At 44.9% G+C, this 12222-nt stretch overlaps 1 protein-coding gene across 2 annotated transcripts in view; it reads right to left on the bottom strand.

Moving 5' to 3' along the window:
- Window positions 1-458: 458 nt before the first annotated feature.
- Window positions 459-12222, bottom strand: part of LOC487079 (homeobox protein Mohawk) — a 101961-nt gene continuing 90197 nt past the window's right edge. The window contains exons 6-8 of one of the 2 annotated variants that reach the window (XR_005386810.1): window positions 1197-1314; window positions 1066-1096; window positions 459-511 (exon numbers count right to left, since the gene is read on the bottom strand). The gene's annotated coding sequence lies outside the window, so the exon portion shown is untranslated. The remainder of the gene's footprint in view (window positions 512-1065; window positions 1097-1196; window positions 1315-12222) is intronic. The other variant, XR_005386811.1, reaches the window with a different exon arrangement.

Genomic DNA, 12222 nt, shown 5'->3' with positions numbered 1-12222 from the left:
AATTTATGAACAAACGTTCATAACTAGAAAAAGAATTTTTTTAAAAAAGTCAATGAAATAAAAACTAATATACAATGAGGAAAATTAATAAGGCCAAAGGTTTATATCTAAAAAGACTAATGCCAAAACTCTGGCAATATTGAGGAAAGAGAAGAAAGGGCAATAAGTACCAATATCAGGACCAAGAAGAAAAACAATTAGCATAGAAACTGCACATGTGAAATATTATAAGCAACCTTTTCAGAAATTTGACAATGTAGTTGAAATGGACCAAATCTTAGAAAAATATGAATCATTAAAACTAATCAAGAAGAAATAGAAAGCCTAAACGTTCTTGTCATCTTTAAAATAGTTACCAATATCCTTATCAAAAAGAAAACATCCAGGCCCAAGGAACCCAACAAGTCAGTTCTGCTAAAGGACAAACGAACTTCAGTCTTTCATAAACTTACCCACAGAGAGTAGAGACTTCCACCTCACAACCTAAGGCTACCCAGGATATTGTGAAGATCTGATGAGAGAGATAAGAAAGCAAAATTATGGGCTGAAGTCTCATAAAAGGAGACATTAAAGTTCTAAATAAACTAGGAGTCAACTAACTCCAGCAGATTATATGTAAAGGAGAACAAATCATGAACAAATTAGGTTATCTCAAATAATAGTCCAATGATAGCCAGTTGAACAGTCAAAAATCAGTAAAAAAAAAAAAATGTCAAAAACCAATAAACTTTCCTATGTTGAGACTCACAGGAAACAAATCATATGATCATTACAATAAATAAATAAAAAGCACTTGACAAAGTCCAATGGCTAGTCATTTAAAAAGTCATTTTACACAGAATAAACGGAAACTTCTTAAATTGAGTAAACGGCAAATATGAAAAAAATAATCTAGAGCAAATATGACAAAGAAGAAATGTTGAGAGAATTTCTTTTGAGATCCAGATTCACACATAATAAACAAAAATCTAGAGTAGCGAAATCAAAGTGAAAATGAAAAAGGGAATAGCTTTTTGGTCACACATTAAGGAAATGTTTCATGAATACAATTCAGAAATCACTAACCTAAAGGAAAATGGTGCTCGACGAGTAACTTCTGCATAGAGAGTAGGGGAGGACAGAACAAAGCATGAGATGACAAAATATTTTTCCATATGTTTTCCCACCAAGAGAATCTGACATCAGCATGGTTTTACCTTTACCGGTGAATGCAGGCTTTTCTCACCAAACATATCCCAGAGGAAGGTCAGGTCTTCCTGGCTGTCCACACGTGGCCCCAGCCAGCCTGCACAACAGCCAACAGCTCATACAGACCTAGAAAGTGAAAATAAAACACAAAGCGTAACCATAGAGTGATCTCATTAATTTCACTTAAGGTGTGTGTGAAGGATGGCTGGAACATGTCGTTTTTACTGGATCAGTAATCTGGGCCATCAAGCAGAATGCTTCTCCGCGGAAGCCAAGGAACCTTTTTGATTTTTAAAGCCCAAATATGTAGCATCAACAGGCTAGCCTAACCTTTCCTTTGTCAACATTCTCCAGGCATCCAAGCGGACACAACCCGAGGCAGAAAACGTGTACAAGCTTTCAGAGGAAGAAGAAAACTAAATCGTCACTACATTTGCCTCAGTGTTAGCCAAAGATCAAAAGGAGTCATGAATAGGAAAAACTCCTTAGAAGAGCAGAAAATTGATAGAGTGGCCCATTAAAAAGGTTTTGTGGTTTCCAAAGAGTTCCTAATGATATATAGCTTCAAAACCATCTGCGTTATCTACATCCAAATTCAAGTTCCAAAAAGCTAAGGCCTATTAAGCCATACGTGGTGTTGCTTTCTTGTAGCTGCTCATTTTTCAAAAAGCAACAACCACAAGCTACACAGAACTGAGTTTACCTTTAACTCCAATCTGGGCGTATGCCGTACCCTCTGAAAGAGTTAAGGAAAAGGATGCAGGTTCCTCGGGGCCCTCCTCACTAGAAGCTTCCTGGGGCTAGACAGTAGCACCCTGTTCCACCAGTAGCCTGTTGCAGAAACCCTCCCACCTCCTTTGGGGCCCATCAGACTCCTGTCCAAGAACTGTTACGACAGTGCCTGCCCGGGGCCTCTTCAGGGAGGTGACCTAGAAGAAGTATCAACTCTCAGCACACGTTTCACTTTCCAGTGGGATTATACGAGGTAAAAAGGAGAAACTTCCTTTTATTTCTGTCTGCTGTCTACAAGAGCACCGAAACCTCCTGGGATCTACGACACAGGAGCGTGCTGTTATTCCTGCTCTGAAGTGCTGCTGTTCATCACAGGGACAGCTTTACAAGATATGTAACTAGCAAAGAATCATAAATTATGGCCTGCTGATTAGTCTATCTATTATCTTCCTAAAGTATTATCATATTCTAATAATCAGTGATCATTCACCAAATGTATTCGCTTTGCCTTGGAAAGCTGGATCTGTAACATGAGACGTTAAACTCAAACATTCCTGGGACTGCATGTGGCCAAAAAGATCTATTCTACTTTAGGGGGAAGAAAATGTCTCCCTATTACATTCTTAAGTATTCTTGATGATTTACACTTATTCCCTTAAAAACCTGGCATCATGCCTAAGCTAGCTCTTATTGATGATTTCATAAAACTATTTGTAAGGTGTCCCAACATAATTCGATGTATAATAATGCAGGTCTCACTTTACACGTACACAGATACACACAACTTTAAAAACATGACAATTGCCAAGATCAGCGATTAAGGTCAGAGGTTCAAATTGAAAATTAGGTAAAAAGGAGGTAGAATTTCGCTATTTTATTATTGATTTAGGAGCAACAAAAGGAATTCCTTGTTCCTTGGAAATATGGTTAGTTTAATTAATAATACTAGTTCAACTATAACATAATTTATGAGGTATAGTTCTGGGGGGGGGGGCAATAACTGAGGTAATGTATTAGAACAGCCCCGGCATATGGTAAATAGTCTATTTCATATGTAACTTAGTGAGCTTCAGCTATTGTTGTTATTCCTGTTATTCATCAGGACTATTATTTTTTTTAGGATTAATTTATTTTACAGAGAGGCAGGGGACAGGGGCAGAGGGAGACAGAATCTTAAGCAGACTCCACGCTCAGCATGGAGCTTGACACGAAGCTCCAAATCATGACCCTGATCATGGCTGGAGCTGAGACCAAAAGTCAGACACAAAACCCACTGCACCACCCAGGAGTGTCCATCACTACTGCTATTGAAAAATCAAAACTCTGAGTCAAACAGACCTAGATTCAAACCAGGTCTATACTTCATTTACCCCCCATAACTTACCTCAGCCTTCTTTCCATATGTTCAAAAGAAACGGAATCTACACCTATAGTAAACTGGACAGGAAAAAATATACATACGTATGCAGATACACAAGTGTGTGCATATAACACAGGTAAAATCTGAAAAAGCCTAAGGGACTGCATCAGTGACGATGTACCCACGTGGTTACCATAACTATGCGAGATGTCACCACTGGAGGAAGCAGGGTCAAGGGTACACGGGATCTGTATTATGTCTTCCAACACATGAATCCACAGTTATCTCAAAGTACAGTTAAAGCAAGAGGAGAAGTGGTGGTTAACATTGTTATAAGAATGCAAGGGAACAAGGCACGTAGTCCTGTGGTTGGCACAAAAGAGGCATTTGATGAATTTTTAAAAGATTTTATTTATTCATGAGACGGACAGAGAGAGAGAGAGAGAGAGGCAGAGACATAGGCAGAAAGAGAAGCAGGCTCCATGCAGGCAGCCCAAAGTGGGACTCGATCCCGGGACTCCAGGATCACACCCTGGGCTGAAGGCTGACGCTTCAGCACTGAGCCACCCAGGCGTCCCTGATAAAAACATTTTAAAAATTGGGCAGCCCGGGTGGCTCAGCAGTTTAGCACTGCCTTTGGGCCAGGGCTTGATGGACTCCCTGCATGGAGCCTGCTTCTCCCTCTGCCTGTGTCTCTAACTCTCTCTCTCTGTCTCTGTGTGGCTCTCTTAGGAATGAATAAAATCTTAAAAAAAAAGAGTTTTAAAGAATAATAAAGTGATTTCTTAAGACTTCCTCAAGTGGCAACTGCCCCTTACTAGAATTCTGTCTATACCTTTACTCCACTTCAAAAAGTTTGGATCTCGAATGAACCACCAAGAGGAGCAGAGGAATAAGTGTCCGCATAAAACACATAAAGTGAAAGATCCCTATAATTTCTAATCTTTGGATGAAACCTGAAAGGCGTCTGGGGGAGTAACCAAATAGCAAATCACTTTGAGATTGATGACATATGCCTTATTATCTAAGTTAAAATAGGAAACACAGGGACATCTGGGTGATTAAGAAGCTGAGTGTCTAACTTTGGCTCAGGGCTGATTCTGGCCCAGGACCCAGCCCCACATTGGGCTTCCTATGGGGAGCCTGCTTCTCCCTCTGCCTGTGTCTCTGCCTCTCTCTGTCTCTCTCACAAATCAATAAGTAAAACCTTTTACAAATGAAACAGAAACCACATCTAAAAAATCAACTTCTGAAGATAATCGATTTCTTTTTAATTATACGGCCCCGATATTTAAACTATGGCTTTTCAAAACCATCAACAAGGAAAAAATTTTAAAAAGCAACAGATAAGTACTAGGAGATCATGAAAACCAGCCCATCGCACCCTGCGCCGCACCCACGCCCCGGCAGCGCGTGGTCCGGGAGGCCCCGCCAGCGAGACAGCCAGCCCGGGCGAGGGAGGAGGGCGCCGCGTGCAGCCCGCGCCCCGCCCGCGGCCCCGGCGGCTCGCACCTTCCTCAGCGCCGACATCCTCGAGCGCTCTGAGTTCAGCAGGCGAAGGGCGACATGCTTTGTGGCCCGTCCGTCCATCCGCACCGCCAGCCGACAATCCGCGGGGCCGCCGCCGCCGCCACCGCCACGCGTCCCACCGCGCTCCAGCCTGGCACACGCTCGGAGCCCCCCGCCGGCGCCTGCGCACTGGGCGCCCCGGAGGCCTGGCGCGCTGGGGGCCAGCCGGCGCGCGGAGGCACCTGGGAAGGGCCAGGCAAGCGCGGGGAGCCCAGGCAAGCGCCGCGCCTCCGCCACACCGCAGACGGCGGGCAGTCCCCGCCCCGAATGCCACCTGGGGCGCGTGCGGCTCGCTGGCCGCAACAAGGTCCCAGCGCCGCTGAGCAGCCGGTGCCAGGGCGAAGCGAAGGTAGCGCGCGTCCCCCCAGGGGCGGTGCCCCGCAGCCGGAGGACGGACCGGACACTAGCTGCCTCGGGCGGCGTGGCCGGAGGCTCTCGAGCTGTCCAGGGACCGTCTGTCCGCCGCTGGCGCTGCCCTAAACACGAGCCGCTTCCGCCTGGGCCCCTGGGCCCTCGCCGCTGCCCCGCGGGAGCCGGACGCCGCCCCCTCCTCAGGCCCCGCAGCTCCTCCAGCCCGCCCGTCTGCCCGGAACAGTCCGCGCCGCACCCACGCCGCGGGAGTGCAGGGTCCGGGAAGCACCGCCGGCGAGGCACCAGACCGCCGCGCGCAGCCCACGACCGATCACCCCTGCAGCTCGGGGTCCCTGCCCGCGCCCCGCCCGCGGCCCGTACCTTCCTCAGCGCAGACATCCTCGGGTGCTCGGAGTTCAGCAGGCGCAGGGCGACAGGGCACACGGCCCGTCCATCCGCAGGGCTGGCCGTCAGTCCGGGGGACCGCGCTCGAGCGCAGTGCACGCTGGGAGCCCCCCGCCGGCGCCTGCGCACTGGTCGACCGGGAGGCCCCGCACGCTGGGGGCCGGCCTGAGTGCGGAGGCACCTGGGGAGGGGCCACACCCGCACCGGGGAGCCCAGGCAGCACCGCGCCCTGCCGTCCGGGGGTCCTTCCGCCCCACCGCTCCCCCGCCGCCGCCGCCGCCGCCACGCGCCCCACCGCGCTCCAGCCCGGCACACGCTCGGAGCCCGCCGCCGGCGCCTGCGCACTGGGCGCCCAGGAGGCCTGGCGCGCTGGGGGCCGGCCGGCGCGCGGAGGCACCTGGGGAAGGGCCAGGCAAGCGCGGGGAGCCCAGGCAGCGCCGAGCATGGCGTCCGGGGATCCTTCCGCCCCACCGCTCCCCCGCCCCTGCCGGCGCGCAGGCCCCGCCCCGGATGCCACCTGTGGCGCGGGTCCCCTGGCGCTGGAGGCGGCGGTAGCCTGCAGCAAGTGCAGCTCGCCCGCAGCCCCACGGTCCCAGCGCGCCTGCGCGGCCGGTGCCAGGGCGACAGGAAGGTAGCGCGCGTCCCCCCAGGGGCGGTGCCCCGCATCCGGAGGACAGACCCGGCACTTGCTGCCTCGGGCGACGTGGACGGAGGCTCTCGAGCTGTCCAGGGACCGTCTGTCCGCCGCTCGCGCTGCCCTAAACACGAGCCGCTTCCGCCTGGGCCCCTGGGCCCTCGCCGCTGCCCCGCGGGAGCCGGACGCCGCCCCCTCCTCAGGCCCCGCAGCTCCTCCAGCCCGCCCGTCTGCCCGGAACAGTCCGCGCCGCACCCACGCCCCGGGAGTGCAGGGTCCGGGAAGCACCGCCGGCGAGGCACCAGGCCGCCGCGCGCAGCCCACGACCGGTCACCCCTGCAGCTCCGGGTCCCTGCCCGCGCCCCGCCCGCGGCCCGCACCTTCCTCAGCGCAGACATCCTCGGGTGCTCGGAGTTCAGCAGGCGCAGGGCGACAGGGCACACAGCCCGTCCATCCGCAGGGTCGGCTGGCCGTCAGTCCGGGGGACCGCGCTCGAGCACAGTGCACGCTGGGAGCCCCTCGCTGGCGCCTGCGCACTGGGGCCTCACGGGGTAAACAACCCCCACTGAGCCCTGCACCAGGCAGGGGGTTGAGCAGCTCCCCCAAGTGCTAACAACTGAAAATCAGCACAATAGACCCTCCCCCAGAAGACCAGCGAGAAGGACAGGGGAAAAACAAGTTATTGACCAAGCAGCACTGGAAAGTTCCAGGGTAAGACAAGCGACTTGCAGGATACAGAATCAGACGATACTCCCCCTTGTTTTGTTGTTGTTGTTGTTGTTGTTATTTTTTATTTCTGTTTGCTTCCCCCACCCCTTTTTTCCTTTCTTTTTTTCTTTTTCTTCTCTTTTTCTTCCTTTTTTCTTTCTTCTTTTTTCTTTCTTTCCGTCTTTCTCTCCTCTCTTTTTCTCCTTTTCCCAATACAACATGTTTTTGGGCACTCTGCACTGAGCAAAATGACTAGAAGGAAAACCTCACCTCAAAAGAAAGAATCAGAAACATCCTCTCTCCCATAGAGTTACAAAATCTGGATTACAATTCAATGTCAGAAAGCCAATTCAGAAGCATTATTATAAAGCTACTGGTGGCTCTAGAAAAAAGCAAAAAGGACTCAAGAGACTTCATGACTGCAGAATTTAGAGCTAATCAGGCAGAAATTAAAAATCAATTGAATGAGACACAATCCAAACTAGAAGTTCTAATGATGAGGGTTAACAAGGTAGAAGAACGAGTGAGTGACATAGAAGACAAGTTGATGGCAAAGAGGGAAATGAGGAAAAAAGAGACAAACAAGTAAAGGACCATGAGGATAGATTAAGGGAAATAAATGACAGCCTGAGGAAGAAAAACCTACGTTTCATTGGGGTTCCAGAGGGCGCCAAATGTGACAGAGGCCCAGAATATGTATTTGAACAAATCATATCTGAAAACTTTGCTAATCTGGGAAGGGAAACAGGCATTCATATCCAGGAAATAGAGAGATTCCACCCCCTGAAATGAATAAAAACTGTTCAACACCTCGACATTTAATGGTGAAGCTTGCAAATTCCAAAGATAAAGAGAAGATCCTTAAAGCAGCAAGAGACAAGAAATCCCTGACTTTTATGGGGAGGAGTATTAGAGTAACTGCAGACCTCTCCACAGAGACCTGGCAAGCCAGAAAGGGCTGGCAGGATATAGTCAGGGTCCTAAATGAGAAACACATGCAACCGAGAATACTTTATCCAGCAAGGATCTCAATCAGAATGGAAGGAGAAAGAAAGAGCTTACAAGACAGGCAGGAACTGAAAGAATATGTGACCTCCAAACCAGCTCTGCAAGAAATTTTAAGGGGGACTCTCAAAATTCCCCTTTAAGAAGAAGTCCACTGGAACAATCCACAAAAACAGGGACTGAATAAGTATCATGATGACACTAAACTCATATCTTTCAATAGTAACTCTGAACGTGAACGGGCTTAATGACCCCATCAAAAGGCGCAGGGTTTCAGACTGGATAAAAAAGCAGGACCCGTCTATTTGCTGTCTACAAGAGACTCATTTTAGACAGAAGGACACCTACAGCCTGAAAATAAAAGGTTGGAGAACCATTTACCATTCGAATGGTCCTCAAAAGAAAGCAGGGGTAGCCATCCTTATATCCGATAAACTAAAACGTACCCCGAAGACCGCAGTGAGAGATGAAGAGGGACACTATATCATAATTAAAGGATCTATCCAACAAGAGGACTTAACAATCCTCAATATATATGCCGCGAATGTGGAGGCTGCCAAATATATCAATCAATTAATAACCAAAGTGAAGACGTACTTAGATAATAATACACTTATACTTTGTGACTTCAATCTAGCGCTTTCTACACTTGATAGTTTCCTAAACACAACATCTCCAAAGAAACGAGAGCTTAAAATGATACACTGGACCAGATGGATTTCACAGATATCTACAGAACTTTACATCCAAACTCAACTGAAAATACATTCTTCTCAAGTGCACATGGAACTTTCTCCAGAATAGACCACATACTGGGTCACAAATTGGATCTGAGCCGATACCCAAAGATTGGGATCGTCCCCTGCATATTCTCAGACCATGATGCCTTGAAATTAGAACTAAATCACAACAAGAAGTTTGGAAAGACTTCAAACACGTGGAGGTTAAGGACCATCCTGCTAAAAGATGAAAGGGTCAACCAGGAAATTAAGGAGAAATTAAAAAGATTCATGGAAACTAATGAGAATGAATATACTACCATTTAAAACCTTTGGGATACACCAAAAGCAGTCCTGAGGGGGAAATACATCACAATACTAGCAGCCATCCAAAAGCTGGAAAGAACTCAAATACAAAAGCTAACCTTACACCTAAAGGACCTAGAGAAAAAAAAAAAAAAACAGCAAATAGATCCTACACCCAGCAGAAGAGAGTTAATAAAGATTCGAGCAGAACTCAACGAAATCGAGACCAGAAGAACTGTGGAACAGATCAAACAAAACCAGGAGTTGGTTCTTTGAAAGAATTAATAACATTAATTAATTAGAGCTATTGAATAATATAAATGGTGAAGTAACCTCGTACTTGGAATTTAAAAAATTCTATCAGATGGTAGCGTGGAAAATACAGAAAGGAAAGAACAACTAGAAGGCTATAAAAGTGTAGGTTGAATCCAACAGATTTTGCCTTGGATATTTGGGTGATCATCCTACCTTAATCAGATTTGAAAGGTCTTTGAGACTGATTATTTCTTACCCCTTCTTGAAACATTGTGGGTAGTACATTTCCAAAGAAATTCAAAACATAAATGATAGATAGCATTTTCATGAAGATAAATTTAGAATAATTTTAAATACTGTAACAGAGTCTAGGTAGGAAAACAAAACATGTTAGTTATTTTAGCACAGAAAATTTGACAACACAGAAAATTTTACATGCAGGATTGGTTAAGCACATACTGCCTGTTATTGAGGAGTGGAGAAACCAAAAAGGAACACTGAGGTAACACACATACAGTATATATATATTTACCCTGAGAGCTGAAGTATGGTAGGAAGAGGATGTAGTTATTAGAACCTAATGGCTTAAAGGAGGGGCCCTGCAGAACTGGTGATATAGTACCTGCAAGCGGTGTGATGAAGCTGGTTCTGGCTTGGGTCAGATAACAGAGAACTGGAAACTGGAGCTGTGGCTGCTAGGTGTCTCCTTGTCCTGCCTCTCAGTGTGAATTCCAGTGCCTCCTATGGGCAGAATCTAACAGGAAGCTAGCTGACTAAACAGCATTATTTGCAGTATCCCAGTCCTAGTAGCATCACAGTAGAGAAGGGGGTGGTGTTGAGGCTGAGACAGCAGCTTAGTAAACCTTAATAGTTGTTGTCATCAAACTACTTGTAATGAGTTATTTCCAATAAAGTATATATTCAGGATTTTAGAATGAATCTAATTTCGTGGAAAGTGGCCTTGTTAATTTGCAAAGTAACAAACTCTAAAGTGCCACTTATCATTACAATTTCAATTTGGTAGTTCTTTGCTGATAGTTACAGTGGCAGGCCACTTGGACATTGTTTTGGCTTTTTAAAAAATCATAATTCAGAGAAAACTAATTCTGCTTGTTTTGATTTCTAAGACATGGGCTAAATGTAGTGAAATCAGAAAGAATAAATAATGGGCATGTAAGCTTGATGGACCCAAATCATAAACGGTGTCAGGGGATTTCATTTTATGGGTGGAAGCTGAAGACTGTTACCTGAATGGATTAAGTGTTACGTGTTTTCAGAATCAGGATTTCCCTTTCTATAAATTTCAAGTATAGGTATATAATCTCCGAGTAATGGTCTTTTTCATTATAATGCACCCAGTGCTGTGAGCATAACACCTAAATTATTTATAAATTACAAATTTAATCTTATCTGAGATGTTAGCTTTTGAATCTTTCTGCAGGTTACTGTAAACTCACTTTGTCTTTAAATCACTTTTAATGGAAGTTTTTGAGTAAAAATTTTAAAACATAAAATTAGTTTTTATCTAATATTTTCATAATGAAAGAATAAAATAACAGATGAATAACGTAGGTCAAGACATTATTTTAACCTAGGTTTAAGAAGTTATGGAATAACTTTTTTTTAAAAATAGTTCTTTTTTCTCTTTGAAGTTTTCAGACTTTAAATCCAACTTTGAAAATCAGTAACAATATTATCTAGTTATCTACATAGACATTTGGTTGTATGAATGATTTATATGTATCAAACGTTGATGATGGTCTAGTAGAAGTTAACCTTATTTTTTCAGTATTAGATTAAGATACTCACATGTAGTTCCCTAAGTCCTGTGATGAACATTTATTGTGATTTAACATAGAACCTAGCCTATGATAAACTATTTAGGAAAAACTTTTTTGAATGTCTCTTCCTTCCTAATATAAATCATAATAAGACTTACAGATCACATGTAGCTTGTTATAGATTAGTTATGCATATTTGTGATTTTTAAGACGCCTCCGAATTGCTTCATTTAGAAAAAAAAATTATTCACATTTAAAGAGTTAATTGATATCTTCCCTTCTACATATCTACCAATTTTGATTTGCTGGGAAGTTCTTTAAATTCAATCACAGATGACTTTGCATTTATATTCCAGCACCACTTGTTATCCCTTAAATATCTTCTGCATTTTTTGGAGCTTTTCAAATTGAGGCTCTCAAGATCTACTTTCTGTAACCAGTCTTTGCCTGAAGATATTCTACTTAATTTTTTAAAATATATAAATTTATCAGAAAACTCTTAGGCCCCATGAATTTCTTTGTTATAGTAAATGCCTTTCCTTGATGTTGTAGATGTTATTCAGTGAACCATTCCTTATTAACAATTCATCAGTTAATTTCTAGGATTAACTATTTTTTTTTCCATCTTTTCACTTGGGGAAGAAGTAGTAGGATTCTGTATTTTAAGGGAGAGTGCAGAAAGGGATATACACTTTTTTAAGAGGAGAAAAACATGGTTAAAAGACATTTTGAATTGAAGGAGAGCAGATGGGTGCCTCTTTATTTGTTTAGTACATTCTTTCAGAGCAGTCCTTTTCATCCCTTTTGGTCTCAAGACCTCTGTCTCTACAGTCATGAAAACTGAGAGCTGTTGTTTATCTTCTACCAATATTTACCATATTAAAAATTAAAGCTTGATAAATGAGTCACTTGGGTGACTCAATCAAACATCTGCCGTAGGCTCAGGTCAGGATCCTAGGGTCCTGGCATAGAGCTCAATGTCATACTATTCAGTGGGGAGCCTGCTTCTCCCGCCGCTCCTCACCCTTGCCTAAGAGTGCCTGCCATGTCCCCCAACTCAAAATCTTTATTTAAAAAACTTGATAACTATGAAAAATAATTCTAAAATCAGTTGATTGTAAACCCTTTAATGTTAGCTTATGTAATGTTTTTATGAAAAATAATTATAAAATTAAAAAAATAGATCTTGAGTATCTCTTTAATGCCTCT

The sequence above is a fragment of the Canis lupus genome, unplaced genomic scaffold, assembly GCF_011100685.1.
Source record: "Canis lupus familiaris isolate Mischka breed German Shepherd unplaced genomic scaffold, alternate assembly UU_Cfam_GSD_1.0 chrUn_S1545H1733, whole genome shotgun sequence".
Classification (NCBI taxonomy): domain Eukaryota; kingdom Metazoa; phylum Chordata; class Mammalia; order Carnivora; family Canidae; genus Canis; species Canis lupus.
The sequence above is the reverse complement of the archived record's forward strand: the minus strand, read 5'-3'. Positions and strand labels throughout refer to the sequence as shown.